We start from the raw sequence: 20,499 nt of genomic DNA, 5'->3' as shown, positions 1-20,499 counted from the left end.
GATTTTTTTTCTTAGCCTTTTAAATGGGAAACCGCTAAAAAGAAAACCAGTAGAACAGTTAATAGAAATCATCCATTTGTCACATCCCTACTTTGACGACCTATTGTTTTATTCACCACGCAACAGAACCTAGTAGATGTATTCTTAACCCGGAATCATTTCCGATCCCAGAGAAAGGGATATCCAGCCTCCAGTCACACTTCCAGATGTACAACTCATGATGACTACCAGACCAGTGTTTTTCTGCACTTATCTGCAATTTCTACAATGAACAACTTTTTACTCCAGTCATGCAGCCGTTACAGTTTAGACTTCAGTGCAGCATAGGTCTGTCTGCCTACACAACAACAATAGACTCATGGCCATGATACAAGTGCTACACATTCCCTTTACACCCAGACATGATGAAAAGGCATACAGTTACATATCACTTTTGGACCATATTTTATCGATTTGACTCCAATTATCGATTTGTACCATAGGTACCGTGATGTTCTTTTTGTTACCATAGGTACCGTGATGTTCTTTTTGTTACCATAGGTACCGTGATGTTCTTTTTGTTACCATAGGTACCGTGATGTTGTTTTTGGTACCATAGGTACCGTGATGTTCTTTTTGGTACCATAGGTACCGTGATGTTCTTTTTGGTACCATAGGTACCGTGATGTTCTTTTTGGTACCCTAGGTACTGTGATGTTCTTTTTGGTACCATAGGTACCGTGATGTTCTTTTTGTTACCATAGGTACCGTGATGTTCTTTTTGTTACCACAGGTACCGTGATGTTCTTTTTGTTACCATAGGTACCGTGATGTTCTTTTTGGTACCACAGGTACCGTGATGTTCTTTTTGGTACCATAGGTACCGTGATGTTCTTTTTGTTACCATAGGTACAGTGATGTTCTTTTTGGTACCATAGGTACCGTGATGTTCTTTTTGGTACCATAGGTACCGTGATGTTCTTTTTGGTACCATAGGTACCGTGATGTTCTTTTTGGTACCATAGGTACCGTGATGTTCTTTTTGGTACCATAGGTACCGTGATGTTCTTTTTGGTACCATAGGTACCGTGATGTTCTTTTTGGTACCATAGGTACCGTGATGTTCTTTTTGGTACCATAGGTACCGTGATGTTCTTTTTGTTACCATAGGTACCGTGATGTTCTTTTTGTTACCATAGGTACCGTGATGTTCTTTTTGGTACCATAGGTACCGTGATGTTCTTTTTGGTACCATAGGTACCGTGATGTTCTTTTTGGTACCATAGGTACCGTGATGTTCTTTTTGTTACCATAGGTACCGTGATGTTCTTTTTGTTACCATAGGTACCGTGATGTTCTTTTTGGTACCATAGGTACCGTGATGTTCTTTTTGTTACCATAGGTACCGTGATGTTCTTTTTGTACCAGCTTGCACTAGTTGGCAGTACCAATGCAAAAACACCAGTATTCCATCCTATAACTTGCTCTCCATCTTCTTCAATAGAAAGCCACGTTTTCAGCACTTATTTCCACTAGTTCTCATGCTCTTATCCCAATGCAGCAGAGACAGTGAGCAATATGTTTGGAACGTCGAATCGCAATACATACCGGAAACCTAAGTAACGTTGATAATATCGTATTGCGAGTTCCCTGGCAAATTCCAAGCCCTAATGAACGCTGCATTCAAAACTGACAGAATCAAACACTTAGCAATAAATATTTATACCAATGATGGTTAAATACTGCCCACAGCCTGGCCTGTTGGTGTGTGTGAGGAGAGCGTGACGGTAGCGACGGAGAGAGGAATGGCTCTGCGAGCTCCCTCTGCTACGCCTGAAGATCTGGCACACAACTCACAACAACAGTGATGTAACCTGGTAACAAGCTTTTGGCATCATCTCTCTCCACTGAAACCCTGGCCATACCTTCCATATCAACAGCCTGGTTCCAGCGCTGGAGAAGCCCATGTTTTCCTACTGATATGCAAGGGGATAAACAGGGAGGGGTGGGAACCACGCTCACCTGCCCTTCAGACAAAGAGAGATTCCTCACTTTTTCCAGCCCTGGAGGCACAGGGCTTATTGGAGGACTTATGTCTTTTTAAACAGAAACTAAAATAGCAACACGGCTGGCCATTGTGATTCCACGTGAGCTTTTGTAATGGTGCCGCATGAACGCCCCAAGTGGGTCTCATCATCTTTAAAAAACTAAAAAGTAGGTCATGGCAGTGCCAAGGCAACGGCTTTAATGGCAGTGTTCCTTGTCAATTAAAGTCTTAAAGTGGTTCTGTTAAATCCACTCAGAGGAAGAGAAGGAACATTAACAACAGCCTTCTTGAATTTTTAGGATGTGTCAATTATCACTTCACTGCTCACACTGCTGAGCACATTGTTCGGCTTATTGAAGACCACAGCCAAGCCGGGCTCTGAGACAGCAGCTATTTTCAGACAGCGGTCCTAACAGTGTGTGTATGGGGTAGGATTGTGGTGGCGAGTTCTGTTTTAGTGTTGAGAACCTGTTTTATGTTCGTTGGGTCTGGTGATTGAGTGAAGTAGCCAACGATATAATGCAGTATATTGCAGGGGAGGTGGGTTCTCCGATTCCCCTGTTCCCACCTCACCAGTGGCTGAACATCATAGTTCAGAATTATACTTCCAATTAGAGGAGAGTGCCACTGTGTGGTGTATGGGTCAGTTTAATGCTACACATAGCCAGGCGGAAGAGACTAGTCAACATTGCAAAACTTAATGCTGGGTTTCTTTTAAACCCACTGGACCTGAAAAAGGCAAGCAGGCAAAGAAATGACCACCTTCACTCTTGTTGCTATGAGCATAACATACTATTGAGGGGGCTCCAATCACTTAGTATCAAACAAACCAGACAAATCAACAGTCTACATGGATGTGCATGCATGTCAACATTAAGCTGCAGCAGACACCAGCCCATCCAGTCAGGGCCGGATGAGGCCCAGCCAAAAAGCTCCAGCCTCCAGGCTGTCACAACGCAGACAACAGGCTCTGTGACCCCTACATGCAGACATGGTCAAACAGGCACTGGAAACAAGAGGTTATCTGAATGGAAGCTGCAGTAATTACGCCATTTGGGGATACAGATTTTCTCAGCCGTCTGCCGTTATTCACGGTAGTGTTCAGAGCCAAGCGTCTGAGCTGAGAGAGAGCTGAACACGCAAGCAGGCAGGCAAACAAGGCCCTCAGCTCATTGTGCAATCTGCAGCAGGCCCTCGTACAAAAAGCACATACACCATTCCAGTAATTCAATAAGCCTTTCCAATGAATTACACCAGTGATGAGGAGTTTGTCTCTCTGTCCTGAACAGCTTGGCTGGGAGGTGGCCTTTGTGTAGGGAGCGGTGGTGGTGCCCTGACACCGACCATGCGAACCCAATTACCCTGGTCCCCGGGCCTGGGGGCCCGCATTAACACACTCACCCCGTGGGAGCTCGACTCCATGCCAGCCTGGCAGTCAGACAGGGAGCGGAAGAGGGAGAGAGAAAGAGAGCATGCATGCTGAATCACAAATAGACCACTTAAGGCACACTGGCAGGAGGACCGTTTGTGGCATTATTGAGAGTCTTTCCCTCATCAGCATTCCCCAGATCCTGTCCAATAAGCCACAATTAAATTCTGAACCTGGCTCTGGGGCAGGCAGGCAGCAAGCTAAGGAGGCGCTGGCGCAAGCACTGCCTCAGGACCAGAGAGGTTTCGCTCCAGTGTCGTCAGAAGCTACAGCAAACTCACATTATCAGGACGTCTTCTAAATCCTCCTGCAATTATAATGTATAGAGACTCTACCTGAATAAAACAAGAGACTGCTGTGTCTTCATTTTGAGTTCCAGCTCAATATGGTGTATTTGTAAATCCAATATCATCCCCTTCACAAATGACTGTGCACAAGCACTCTTCCAAGGGCGGCAGGTAGCCTAGCGTTTAGAGCGCTTGGCCAGTAACCAAAAGGCCGCTGGTTCGAATAACCGAGCAGACAAAGTGATAAATATATCGATGTCCCCTTGAGCAAGGCACTTAACCCTAATTTACTCCAGGGGTGCCGTACTACTATGGCTGACCGTGTAAAACACCACATTTCACTGCACCGATCCGGTGTATGTGACAAAAACTAATCAATTAAGTCGCAACCGAAGTGTGTTAAAATGAGAACAAGCTGAAGTTGCCCAAGCATGAGTTAAAGGAATTACCTGGGTGGGCAAAGCATGATCAGAAATCCCTGCAGAGTTAGAATGTCATGAATTTTAAATGGAGACAGGGTTCAGGCTAGGCAGCTCCGGTTGGGCATTGATGACATACAATAACATCAAATGACACCCAACGACACAACAGCAGTTAAGCCCATTTAGTGCTAAAAGTCAAGAAAAATAAACAAGATTCTAAATTGGAAGAGTGGAGCTTTAGTTCAGTCAATTAGAAGTTCTCCTCGCGTAAGCCTAAACATTTTCTTCACTTGGGACGGCATTAACATTTGAGTTATAATTAAAAACGTTTCGCTTTTTAATCAACATCCAATCTCTCAGAAATATTTAGCAGCATATTAAAGCGTTTACTGCCTGATGGAGCTGGTTGCTGTTGAAAAGCTGCTCTTTGACTCGTGGACGTCCAGCATTTTACTGCACCTCCATCCAGGCACCGCCCGCAAGCTCCCTCACCTCCCTCTTTAAATGCTCAAAAGGCCGTACTGTTCATGAGATGACAGCCCAGTGTCCAATGGAAAACACATGCAGCACAGCACACAATAACATAGTATAGAACAGACTGCAGCAGTTTATGACAAACATAAAGCTTGAGCACACACACCAAGAGCATGATGGGCATTCATGGCACATCGCAGAGGGGGCGGCCGGGTCACCATCATAAAACCATGCCCTTTCCCCAGAACGATAAATCCTCTGCATTTGAGGTTGCACAACACCATAGCGGAGATTAAAGGATTAAGTCACAGGTCAATAGTTTCATCTTTTGTTGGCGCTCCAGCTTAGCCTCTGCTCTGCTAAGGCAATGTACCCGTTTGGCACAGGACAGGCAGGCAGGGCAGGTTCTCTTTGCAGAGGGCTGCAGATGTGATGTCAGAGCACTCCGTGTGTGTGCAGTAGGGGGACAGAATGCCATTGTCAGCTCTGTGTGTGACCCTGAAGCTCCATCACTGGGTCACAGCCAGCACACCGACAGTGCTCTCTTGGTGGCCCATATTTTCACTGCCAGGAAAAAGAATGGCTAACTCATCCATTACAGAGAGAAATGCTCTACATTGTTTCTGGAGAGAGATTCCATTCGAGAGTGAGAGAACTACTGCTGAGTATTCTGTTAGCGCCAGTAATGACAAAGGTGTCACAGAGAGTGGAGGAACCACAATCAGCTGTGGAATTTGACCAAGGATATCATGAGTCACCAGGCCTCAGTCATTGTCATACATTCCTCTGGCATTCTCTAGAAGCCTTACATGCTAATCTGAGTACAGCAGCCCAGCTTATAGTTCCCTTATAACGCGAGAGCAGTGCCGTGACTGCTTACCCATTGCTAGCTCTAACCTGTCCTGAGGAACCACTGGGAGTCTGGGCTGCATCATGTAAGCGCTCCACTCATTCTGCACAGAAGTTAACACACTTGAATAATGCAGTGTGGCATGTAGAAAATGTTCATTAGCGTTTGCAAAACAATGTCCACACAGGCTAGAACACACCGGTAGCAACCAGCTTTGTAGGCTAACTTTCGTTGGTAGCTTACAGCTGAAGTACACATCAATTCACATCCCTAGTGACCTTGTGATAATATGCTAACGATAATGCAAAATATTGCGGATTGAATAAAGATTTGTGACATTCACATAAGGCGTCAACATGCTTCAGTTCGGCAGGCGCCTAGCTGAACCGAACGAGTGTGCTCGCATATTCAATAAAAAAAACCTTTGCTTGAAAAAAAAAGGGGGGGAGCGGCAATAGTACCGTTTGTCCATTTTGAGACGCCGTAGCCAGTATCCACTTCCTCAAAAAAGGTCAGAATGAATATCAAGTTAGATTTCTTAAGTTGTCATTGCAGAGATCTTAGTTGGATGTAAAGACGCGTGACTAAGATGTCTAGTGCAGTATCTCAATTAAATGTTTTGCATGAAAACATAATCTATTAAAGTATCCCTACTGTTGACATGCGCCGACCAACAGCTGTCTGTCATATGCTTGCAGGAAAATAAATCATGCTGCAGGTAGCATAATGAAAAAGACATGTTAAGTCCTGATAATTGATTGCATGGTGCTAGAATGCAATTAATTGATTATTGAATGTTATGGACAGCTTTGTAGAACCAAAACACACACTTTTTACAAACCTGTCACAAATGACAGCGCCAATAAGCCCCTTATGTTGAACGACATGTGAACGAGAGGCTTGTAGAACTATGAATATTTAGAGTTTTCAGTTCATTGTTCACTGGTAGGGGGTCCTGCATGTTCTGGGAATTACTGATTCAAATGAATGAAATGAGCCAAAAGATTCATTATTTTGACTGAACAAGTCAAAGATCAGAGTCTGTAAAAAGAGCTGAACTTCCCATCACTACTTTCCTCGAGCGTCGAACTGACTCTGTGTGTCTGTGAGAGTGAGAGAAATCATGTCTTAAAGGAGACAACGCACACTTTTATAAAAGATTGCTTCTTCTTTGCAAATGTAGTTGATCATTATAATACGTCCCAAATGGAAGGAAAACAGATTGTTTTGGCTGATGTCATGGGGCTACAGGAAGAAGAAAACTCACTGCATACACACAGTCCTATCGAATACGCATTCACCTCTATTATGAATATGCCAAGGCTACTTTCCCAATTTATGAATAGAGATTTACCATTCAAATAAATTAACAATGTTACGCAGTTAGATTATACAATCAATTTATTCATTAATAAATCAAAAAATCTATAGTTTAAAATGTAATAATATTGAGCTCAAAAGATCTGTCTGGATCAAGTGCCATTCTGTGACATTGGCTAACACCTTTTTTTTGCCGTGGTACCATTTTGGTATCGAGGATCGTGATGGTACTGAGTACTGTGATAAGAAACCTGGTATCAAAAGTCAAAATCACCCATCCCTCCCGCCCGCCCACACACACACACACACACACTTTTCCAGGTAGCTTCAACTAATTTGGTTACCAAGAGAGCACACTATTTATCTGGGTGTGTAGGAAGAGTAGAGGGGGAAGGTAATGGCGTGAGTCACTGTAGCTTTAGCCCTTTGCTGTTGAAACACCTCCAGGCAAAAGGGAATATTCAACAAGATATTGCTCATAAAAAGGGCATAACAGATCATCACTAAACCAAAGGATCTATCATGAGACCAAGCATATCATTTAGATTTAAAAGCTCTATGAAAGCAAGCATCTCCCAAAGCCAAGTGAATGATGTTCAAATGAAGCGATGGCAATTTCAGACACACTGTCCAAACAGCCAATGTGAAGCAGTATCAGACTGTGAAATCACTATGGGAACTCAAGAGGTCGACCGATTAATCGGAATGGCCGATTAATTAGGGCAGAATTCAAGTTTTCATAATCAGAAATCAGTATTTTTGGACACCGATTTGGCCGATTTGTTTTTATTTTTTTTTCAACCCTTTATTTAAATCAGGCAAGTCAGTTAAGAACACATTCTTATTTTCAATGACGGCCTCGGAACGGTGGGTAAACTTCCTCGTTCAGGGGCAGAATGACAGATTCTCACCTTGTCAGCTCGAGGGATTCAATCTTGCAACCTTATGGTTAGCTAGTCCAACGCTCTAACCACCTGCCTCACATTGCACTCCATGACTGGATAGTTTTTAGTACACTAATGCGGATATTGTATACACTGGTCTAGTTTTTTATATAAACAGCCTAACTAGGTCAGACACTTCTCAGGGCCATAACCACTGAGCACACAGTCATTTCAACGTGGATAATTGGGTAATATTTGATTGAGATGATCAATGAGATTACAACCAGTCAAAAGTTTGGACACACCTACTCATTCCAGAGTTTCGTTATTTTTGTAAAACAATTTTCTACTTTGTAGCACAATAGGACATCAAAATGATTAAATAACACATGAAATCATGTAGTAACGGGAAAAAAAGTGTTCAACAAATCAAAATAGATGTTATATTTGAGATTAATCAAAGTAGCCACCCTTTGCCTTGATGACAGTTTCACTCTCTTGGCATTCTCTTAACCAGTTTCATGAAGTAGTCACCTGGAATACATTTCAATTAACAGGTGTGCCTTGTTAAAAGTCAAATTTGTGGAGTTTCTTTCCTTCTTAAAACTTCTTTGGGATAGGGGGCCGCATTTTCACTTTTGGATTAAATGCATGCCCAGAGTAAACTGCTTTCCCAGATGCTAAAATATGCATATTATTAGTAGTATTGGATAGAAAACACTGAAGTTTCTAAAACTGTTTGAATGATGTCTGAGTATAACAGAACTCATGGCAGGCGAAAAACTGAGAAAAATCCAACCAGGAAGTGGGAAATCTGAGGTTTGTCATTTTTCAAAGCTTGGTTTCCTCTATCAACCATGCTGCCAAATTAACCGATTCAGAGGACCATTCTACCCATGCTAGATTACGGAGACGTACATTTATAGATCGGCAGGTAAGGGTGCTCGAGCAGTTAGATGTGCTTTACCATTCGGGCATCAAATTTGCCACCAATGCTCCTTATAGGACGCATCCAATACTCTATACTCCTCTGTAAACTGGTCATCTCTGTATACCCGTTGCAAGACCGACTGGTTGATGGTTATTTATAAAACCCTCAGGACTCACTCCCCCCTATTTGAGATATCTACTGCAGTCCTCATCCTCCAGACACACACACACACACACACACACACACACGTTCTGCCAGTCACATTATGTTAAAGGTCCCCAAAGTGCATACATCCCTGGGTCGCTCGTCTTTTCAGTTCGCTGCAGCTAGCAACTGGAATGTTTGTACCATGTTTTGTGTTGCTACCATGTTGTGTTGTCATGTGTTGCTGCCGTTTTATGTTGTCTTAGGTGTGTCTTTATGTAGTGTTGTGTCATCTCGTCATGATGTGTGTTTTGTCCCATATTTATATTGTATTTATTTTTATTCCCAGGCCCCAGTCATCACAAGAGGCCTGTTGGTAGACCGTCATTGTAAATAACAATTGATTCTTAAATGACTTGCCTCATTAAACAAAGGTTAAATAAATGTAAATAAAAAGCACAGCAAAGTTGAAATTGGAATACAATGAAAGATTTTTTAATTTATTTATGTTTTATAAAAATAGGTGTGTTTTATCACTGTGCGTCATCTAATAGCAGAACCAAATGGCCTGGATTGGTCTGTCACCTGGAGCTGCATGGAAAAGGGCCCAGGAAAGGACCATGCTTGAGGACTAGTCAGCCCTTCCCCCTGTGAGTGGCCAAAATGTATGTTACAGTATCCAAAGGACTGACTATTGTGACAGAATAATGCTATAGTAGACATGTCTATCTGAAACTTGTGCAATGAGGATAACTCTGATGCATCTCTTTGTTTATGCTTTGTCTAGTAAGTTAATCTTTGACATGTATTTAACCCCTTATTTTTGGAAGTAAACCGTCTGTATTTGCACTTCCATACATTTTTTCAACCGGTACCAAGGGACCTTCAGACAAGTCTTGGGAGGCCTGTAGGCATCCAAGAGCAAAACAACCAACAAGTATGTGTTTGTGGGGCCTCTCGGGTGGCAAAACGGACAACACCATGTTCGTAAGAGTCTCATCTTTCCATAGAGGGATCGTTGATTGTGAAAAGACCGATTTTCGGGATGTCTTATAGTCTGACAAACTCTGCTCAAGCGCCGTCACTGCCAATGTGGAAGTTTTGCGGAGACTTATTTTCATGGGGACTTTATTTTTTATTTTAGACTCATTTGATTACTGTAGGTATGCGGACATTGACTCAAGGAGGCTAAATACAAACATTGGATTTTGTCCTATTTTTTTCATTTAGATTTTGGGTTGAAATGGAGAAGTGAATCCAAAATATAAATTATTAATTTGTAGACTAATTGGAATTAAAGCCAAACTAAAATTAGTGGCACAGATAGAACTATCGAAGAAAAATGTTGATATTTGGTTGTGTTGGCAACCAAACAATTCAAACCAAAAAAGATCACTAAATATCTTTACATTTGAAATCATCTTTAAACCCTAAGTCTATTGTATTGCCTATTTTTAGTTGAATTCTGTGTTGAATTGAAACAATAGCTGTTGGGGACTAAAGTATATAGGCCTAAAAAGCATACTTGAGTGATACAGTGGGGACATTTAATTTGCCCTGTTAAACCTACCCTTTAGAATGACTGATAGTAACAGTGAATCCATTCAGTTTAAGTGGAGATCTCATTATTTTCACAATAGCACATTGATAATAGTCCGTGACAAATATAAGACTCAGCAGGGTTAAACCCCAAGAGATGGAAGGGTAGCTGAAGATCAATCATTCGCCAGTGCTGCCCAGCCTACTTTTTCCTGATAGTGGATATGTTGAAGATCTGACATTGTTTTAAAGGTACAAATTCAACATATTTTACACAAGGTTGGTCTGTGTTGACATTTGGTTCCCACAACAAAATCCTGTGGTTAAAATTTCACCCTCACAAAAAAAGTAGCTGACTTCTTTCAAAGCCAGTGTATTTTCCACATCACAATACGTTGGCAAATTACATTGAAACTAGAGGTTGACCGATTAAAATAGGAATGGCCGATTAATTAGGGCCGATTTCACATTTTCATAACAATCGGAAATCTGTATTTTTGGGCGCAGATTTTTTATACACCTTTATTTAACTAGGCAAGTCAGGTAAGAACAGATTCTTATTTACAATGACGGTAGGAACGGTGGGTTAACTGCCTTGTTCAGGGGCAGAACGACAGATTGTCACCTGGTCAGCTTGGGGGATCCAATCTTGCAACCTTACAGTTAATTAGTCCAACGCTATAACCACCTGCCACTCGTTGCACTCCAAAAGGAGACTGCCTGTTACAAATGCAGTAGAAGCCAAGGTAAGTTGCAAGATAGCATTACTAATCTTATAAAAAATCAATCATAATCACTAGTTATAACTACACATGGTTGATGATATTACTAGTTTATCTAGCGTGTCCTGCGTTGCATATAATCGATGCAACGCTGGGGGATGATTTAACAAAAGCGCATTTGTGAAAAAAGCACAATCGTTGGACGACTGTACCTAACCATGAACATCAATGCCTTTCTCAAAATCAATAAACAGAAGTATGCATTTTTAAACCTGCATATTTAGTGAAAAGAAATCCAGGTCAGCAGGCAATATTATCCAGGTGAAATTGTCACTTCTCTTGCGTTCTTAGCACGCAGAGTCAGGGTATATGCAACAGTTTGGGCCGCCTGGCTCATTGCGAACTAATGTGCCAGAATTGTATGTAATTATGACATAAAATTGAAGGTTGTGCAATGTAACAAGAATATTTAGACTTAGGGATGCCATCCGTTGGATAAAATACCGAACAGTTCCGTATTTCACTGAAATAAACATTTTGTTTTCTTACCCTAATGGGTAAGAGCTCAAGTCAGTGGCAGCTGATGAGGTTGTTAACCGCTAATCAATTTGCAAAAAGTGTTAAATCCTCAATATATTAACATAGGACAGTGGCTAAAGCTGATACATCCCACATTAATCAGGGACTTCATCTCTTAGACAGTACAAAGCTCATCTGTGTGTTGATCATGGATACAGAGAGCCACTTAATAGGATTATGACCCAACATCCAGACATCACATGACATGCACCCGTTATGGATTAACAAAGTAGCAAAGTCCACAGCATGACAGAAAAGTGTAAGTTAATCTTGTTCAATGCCCCTGCATTTTTTACTATAGGTTAGGCTGCATGTTACATCACTGTATTGCACGTGTCAAATTCATTCCACGGAGGGGGGAATGCGGGTTTTCGCTTCTACCTTGTACTTGATTGATAAATTAAAGTCACTAATTAGTAAGGAACCCGATACCTGGTTGTCTAGGGCTTAATTGAAAGGAAAAAACAAAACCTGCAGACACTAGGCCCTCCATAGAATGAGTTTGACACCCTGCTGAAGTGGCATGGAAAACCTGAATGTATTACAGACAGATGACGGGATTGTTAAGATCAGACAACGAGCAGGAGTGTTTGATGCTAAATAACCAGCCCATTCAAAACTTCAAAAGCCTCATTACATGAATGCTCTGCGTTGAGGCTACTGTTGATTCCGGTTCAAAATATAATTACCAAAAACCCTTTACACTTCACCCCAGAGGGTTTCAGCACCAGAGAGAGGGGGACCCACGTCAGACTCGAGGGGCAAATGAATGTTGGATTTGAGACTTCCATCACCTCTATGAATACTGACGTCGCCTAACCCTCAATATCCTTCCCAGATTTCAAAGCCTTTTGCTCTGGCACGCCCGTCGGTTGCTCACCTTCCTTTTCTCGCAACCTTAAAATTCCTGCACACATGATCCTCATCGCCACACACACACCTCATCAGCGGATTTGCATTTCTGCTTCAGAGCAGTATGAGATGAAATAGAACCCCAGTGGCTGCCTGTGCCTCTGCTGAGATTCACTCATCTGACAGAGAGAGTTTCACTTACGGGCACCAGACAGACAGAAAACAAAAACGCAGGCACGATTCCCTTAAAGGGCTGTGCACAACCAATACCATACAAGCGACACCATCAAAATGGGATTACTAATATTTCTAAAGGGCTACACAACAACAATATGCAAGAAATACATAGAAACAATGTAAACCAACATCCTGCACGGAACTTAAGCTGAAGAGAGAGAAACCACAATACATGAGGGCTCCAATCAGATCACATGCCAAAGACAATGATAATTTCTAATTTGTGTCTCAACGTTTCGGTCTGTCACTAGGAGACAGTTGTAATAAAGCCGAAGCATGTGCTGGTCAAGGGAAAACAGAGCTGTAAAGGTTCATAAAAGTCCATTGCTCTCCTAGGTCTAAGCCATGCAACCATCTCACACACACACACTGAGCCATGCAACACACACACTGAGCAATGCAACCCACACACTGAGCCATGCAACCCACACACACACACTGAGCCATGCAACCCACACACACACACACTGAGCCATGCAACCCACACACACACTGAGCCATGCAGCACACACACACTGAGCCATGCAACCACCACACACACACACTGAGCCATGCAACCCACACACTGAGACATGCAACCCACACACTGAGCCATGCAACCCACACACTGAGCCATGCAACCCACACACACACACTGAACCATGCAACCCACACAGACACACACACTGAACCATGCAACCCCCACACACACACACAACCAACACACACTGAGCCATGCAACACACACAGACACACACACACTGAGCCATGCAACCATCTCACACACACACACTGAGCCATGCAACACACACAGCAATGCAACCCACACACTGAGCCATGCAACCCACACACACACACTGAGCCATGCAACCCACACACACACACACTGAGCCATGCAACCCACACACACACTGAGCCATGCAGCCCACACACACTGAGCCATGCAACCACCACACACACACACTGAGCCATGCAACCATCACACACACAGAGCCATGCAACCATCACACACACACTGAGCCATGCAACCATCACACACACACTGAGCCATGCAACCCACACACACACTGAGCCATGCAACCCCACACACACACTGAGCCATGCAACCCCCCCACACACAGAGCCATGAAGCCATCACACACACAGAGCCATGCAACCATCACACACACACTGAGCCATGCAACCCACAAACACACTGAGCCATGCAACCCACACACACACTGAGCCATGCAACCCACACACACACTGAGCCATGCAGCACACACACACTGAGCCATGCAACCACAACACACACACACTGAGCCATGCAACCACCACACACACTGAGCCATGCAACCATCACACACACAGAGCCACGCAACCATCACACACACAGAGCCATGCAACCATCACACACACAGAGCCATGCAACCCACACACACACTGAGCCATGCAACCCACACACACTGAGCCATGCAACCCACACACACACATGGAGCCGTGCAACCCACACACACACACACTGAGCCATGCAACCCACACAACACACACACACTGAGCCATGCAACCCCCACACCACACACACTGAGCCGTGCAACCCCCACACACATACACTGAGCCATGCAACCCCCCCCCCCCCACACACACACACTGAGCCATGCAGCCCACACACACTGAGCCATGCAACCCACACACACTGAGCCATGCAACAATCACACACACTGAGCCAAGCAACCCACACACACACAATGAGCCATGCAACCCACACACACACACACACTGAGCCATGCAACCCCCCCCCCACACACACACTGAGCCATGCAACCCCCCCCCACACACACACACTGAGCCGTGCAACACACACAGCACACACTGAGCCATGCAACCCACACACACTGAGCCACGCAACCCACACACACTGAGCCATGCAACCCACACACACACACACTGAGCCATGCAACCCACACACACACTGAGCCATGCAACCCACACACACACTGAGCCACGCAACCCACACACACACTGAGCCACGCAACCCACACACACTGAGCCACGCAACACACACACAAAGCCATGCAACCCACACACACACACGCACACACACTGAACCATGCAACCCACACACACACTGAGCCATGCAACCCACACAGACACACACACACACTGAGCCACGCAACCCACACACACACTGAGCCATGCAACCCACACACACACACACTGAGCCATGCAACCCACACACACACACACACACACACTGAGCCATGCAACCCACACACACACACACTGAGCCATGCAACCCACACACACACACACACTGAGCCATGCAACCCACACACACACACACACTGAGCCATGCAACACACACACAAACTGAGCCATGCAACCCACACACACACTGAGCCATGCAACCCACACACACACACAACCCACACACACTGAGCCATGCAACCCACACACAAACACAAGCCATGCAACCCACACACACACACAACCCACACACACTGAGCCATGCAACCCACACACAAACACAACCCATGCAACCCACACAACACACACACACACACACACTGAACCATGCAACCCACACACACGGAGCCATGCAAACCACACACAAACACTGAGTCATGCAACCCACACACACACACTGAGCCATGCAACCCACACACACACGGAGCCGTGCAACCCACACACACGGAGCCATGCAACCCACATACACACACACACACACACTGAGCCATGCAACCCACACACACACACACACACACTGAGCCATGCAACCCACACACACTGAGCCACGCAACCCATACACAAACACACACACACACACAATGAGCCATGCAAACCACACGCACACACACTGAGCCATGCAACCCCCCCCCCACACACACTGAGCCATGCAACCCACACACACTGAGCCATGCACTGAGCCATGCAACCCCCCACACACACACTGAGCCACGCAACCCACACGCACTGAGCCACGCAACCAACACACACTGAGTCAAGCAACCCACTCACACTGAGCCACGCAACCCACTCACACTGAGCCACGCAACCCACACGCACTGAGCCACGCAACACACACACACTGAGCCATGCAACACACACACACTGAGCCATGCAACCCACACACACTGAGCCATGCAACCCACACACACACACACTGAGCCATGCAACCCACACACACACACTGAGCCATGCAACCCACACACACACACTGAGCCATGCAACCCCACACACACACACTGAGCCATGCAACCCACCACACACACACTGAGCCATGCAACCCCACCCACACACACACTGAGCCATGCAACCCCCCCACACACACACACACACACTGAGCCATGCAACACCCACACACACACACTGAGCCATGCAACCCCCCCACACACACACACTGAGCCATGCAACCCCCCACACACACACTGAGCCATGCAACCCATACACAAACACACACACACACACACACTGAGCCATGCAACCCACCCACACACACACTGAACCATGCAACCCCCCCACACACACACTGAGCCATGCAACACACACACACTGAGCCATGCAACCCCCACACACACACACACTGAGCCATGCAACCCCCCCACACACACACACACTGAGCCATGCAACCCCCACAACCACACACACTGAGCCATGCAACCCACACACACTGAGCCATGCAACCCACACACACTGAGCCATGCAACCCCCCCCCCACACACACACACTGAGCCATGCAACCCCCCACACACACTGAGCCATGCAACCCCCCCACACACTGAGCCATGCAACCCCCACACACACACACACTGAGCCATGCAACCCCCACACACACACTGAGCCATGCAACACACACACACACTGAGCCATGCAACCCCCCCCCACACACACACTGAGCCATGCAACCACACACACACACTGAGCCATGCAACCCCCGCCCACACACACACACTGAGCCATGCAACCCACACACACTGAGCCATGCAACCCACACACACTGAGCCATGCAACCCACACACACACACTGAGCCATGCAACCCCCCACACACAAACACACTGAGCCATGCAACCCACACACACACACACTGAGCCATGCAACCCCCCCCACACACACTGAGCCATGCACACACACTGAGCCATGCAACCCCCCCCCACACACACACACACACACACTGAGCCATGCAACCACACACAGCCATGCAACACACACACACACACACACTGAGCCATGCAACCCACACACACACACTGAGCCATGCAACCCACACACACACTGAGCCATGCAACCCACACACACACACACACACACTGAGCCATGCAACCCACACACACACTGAGCCATGCAACCCACACACACACACTGAGCCATGCAACCCACACACACACACTGAGCCATGCAACCCCCACACACACACACACTGAGCCATGCAACCCCACACACACACTGAGCCATGCAACCCCCCACACACACACTGAGCCATGCAACCCCCCACCACACACACACTGAGCCATGCAACCCACACACACACACACTGAGCCATGCAACACACACACACACACACTGAGCCATGCAACCACACACACACACACACACAACACACACTGAGCCATGCAACCATCACACACACAGAGCCATGCAACGATCACACACACACACACACTGAGCCATGCAACCCACACACACACACACTGAGCCATGCAACTCACACACACTGAGCCATGCAACCCACACACACTGAGCCATGCAACCCACACACACACTGAGCCATGCAACCCACACACACACACTGAGCCATGCAACCCACACACACACACTGAGCCGTGCAACCCACACACACACACACTGAGCCATGCAACCCACACACAAACACACTGAGCCATGCAACCCACACACACATACACTGAGCCATGCAACCCCCCCACACACACTGAGCCATGCAACCCCCCACACACACTGAGCCATGCAACCCCACCCCCCACACACGCACTGAGCCATGCAACCCCCCCCCCCCCACACACACACACGCACTGAGCCATGCAACACACACACACTGAGCCATGCAACCCCCCCCCACACACTGAGCCATTCAACCCACACACACACACACACTGAGCCATGCAACACACCCACACACACACACACTGAGCCATGCAACCACACCCACACACCCACACAACACACACTGAGCCATGCAACCCACACACACACACTGAGCCATTCAACCCCATTCACACACACAAACACTGAGCCACACACACACACACACACACACAAACTGAGCCATGCAACACACACACACTGAGCCATGCAACACACACACACACACTGAGCCATGCAACCCCCCCAAACACACACTGAGCCATGCAACCCCCTCCCACACACACTGACCCATGCAACCCCCCCCCCACACTGAGCCATGCAACCCCCCCCACACACACACACACTGAGCCATGCAACACACACACACAAACTGAGCCATGCAACACCCACACACAAACTGAGCCATGCAACACACACACACTGAGCCATGCAAACCCCCCCCCACACACACACAACTGAGCCATGCAACACACACACACAAACTGAGCCATGCAACCCCCACACACACACTGAGCCATGCAACACACACACTGAGCCATGCAACACACACACACAAACAGGGCCATGCAACCCCCCCCCACACACTGAGCCATGCAAACCCCCCAAACACAAACACACACTGAGCCATGCAACCCCCCACACACACACACTGAGCCATGCAACACACACACACACACACACTGAGCCATGCAACCCACACACTGAGCCATGCAACCCACACACACACACACTGAACCATGCAACCAACACACACACACACAACCAACACACACTGAGCCATGCAACACACACAGACACACACACACACACTGAGCCATGCACCCCCCCCACACACACACTGAGCCATGCAACCCCCCCACACACACACTGAGCCATGCACCCCCCCCCCCCACATACACACACACTGAGCCATTCAAACCCCCCCACACACACTGAGCCATGCAACACACACACACACACAACTGAGCCATGCAACACACACACACTGAGCCATGCAACCCCCCCCCACACACACACACACTGAGCGATGCAACCCCCCCCCACAAACACTGAACCATGCAACCCCCCCACACACACACTGAGCCATGCAACCCCCCCCCACACACTGAGCCATGCAACCGCCCCACACACACACTGAGCCATGCAACAACCCACACACACACACACTGAGCCATGCAACCCCCCCCACACACACACTGAGCCATGCAACCCACACACACACACTGAGCCATGCAAACCACATACACACACACTGAGCCATGCAACGATCACACACACACACACACCCATGCAACACACACACACACACACTGAGCCATGCAACCATCACACACACACACACGCACTGAGCCATGCAACCCACACACACACACACTGAGCCATGCAACTCACACACACTGAGCCATGCAACCCACACACACTGAGCCATGCAACCCACACACACACTGAGCCATGCAACCCACACACACATGAGCCATGCAACCCACACACACACACTGAGCCATGCAACCCACACACACATACTGAGCCATGCAACCCACACACACACACTGAGCCGTGCAACCCACACACACATGGAGCCATGCAACCCACACAACAAACACACTGAGCCATATAACCCACACAACAAACACACTGAGCCATGCAACCCCCACACACATACACTGAGCCATGCAACCCCCCACACACACACTGAGCCATGCAACCCCCACACACACTGAGCCATGCAACCCCCCCCCACACACACTGAGCCATGCAACCCCACACACGCACTGAGCCATGCAACCCACACACACTGAGCCATGCAACCCACACACACACACACAGCCATGCAACCCACACACACTGAGCCATTCAACCCACACACACACACACTGAGCCATGCAAACCACACACAAACACACACTGAGCCATGCAACCCAAACACACACACACACACACACACTGAGCCATTCAACCCACACACACACACACACACAGCACAACTGAGCCATGCAACACACACACACTGAGCCATGCAACACACACACACACTGAGCCATGCATCACACACACACACTGAGCCATGCAACCCCCCCCCCCAAACACACACTGAGCCATGCAACCCCCTCCCACACACACTGACCCATGCAACCCCCACACACACACACAACTGAGCCATGCAACCCCCCCCACACACACACACTGAGCCATGCAACACACACACACAAACTGAGCCATGCAACACCCCACACACACTGAGCCATGCAACCCCCCCCCCACACACACACTGAGCCATGCAACACACACACACAAACTGAGCCATGCAACCCCCCCACACACACTGAGCCATGCAACCCCCCCACATACACACACACTGAGCCATGCAACCCCCCACACACACACTGAGCCATGCAACCCCCACACACACACACACACACACTGAGCCATGCAAACCACACACACACACTGAGCCATGCAACACACACACACTGAGCCATGCAACCACATCACACACACACACACTGAGCCATGCAACCACCCACACACACTGAGCCATGCAACGATCACACACACACACACTGAGCCATGCAACCCACACACACACTGAGCCATGCAACCCACACACACTGAGCCATGCAACCCACACACACTGAGCCATGCAACCCACACACACACACACTGAGCCATGCAACCCACACACACATACTGAGCCATGCAACCCACACACACACACTGAGCCGTGCAACCCACACACACATGGA

The 20,499-nt window shown here is 47.2% G+C and overlaps 1 protein-coding gene across 2 annotated transcripts in view; it reads right to left on the bottom strand.

Moving 5' to 3' along the window:
* LOC135540257 (forkhead box protein J3-like) overlaps nt 1-20,499 on the bottom strand; it is a 144,564-nt gene that overhangs the window by 82,449 nt on the left and 41,616 nt on the right. Inside the window, exon 1 of one of the 2 annotated variants that reach the window (XM_064966800.1) lies at nt 1,706-5,873. The exons of the other annotated variant lie outside the window; for it this stretch is intronic. The gene's annotated coding sequence lies outside the window, so the exon portion shown is untranslated. Of the gene's footprint in view, nt 1-1,705; nt 5,874-20,499 lie in introns of those variants that run through there. 2 annotated transcript variants of the gene reach the window in all.

The sequence above is a fragment of the Oncorhynchus masou genome, chromosome 5, assembly GCF_036934945.1.
Source record: "Oncorhynchus masou masou isolate Uvic2021 chromosome 5, UVic_Omas_1.1, whole genome shotgun sequence".
NCBI lineage: Eukaryota > Metazoa > Chordata > Actinopteri > Salmoniformes > Salmonidae > Oncorhynchus > Oncorhynchus masou.
Note: the sequence above shows the minus strand (reverse complement) of the source record. Positions and strands in the feature narration are given on the sequence as shown.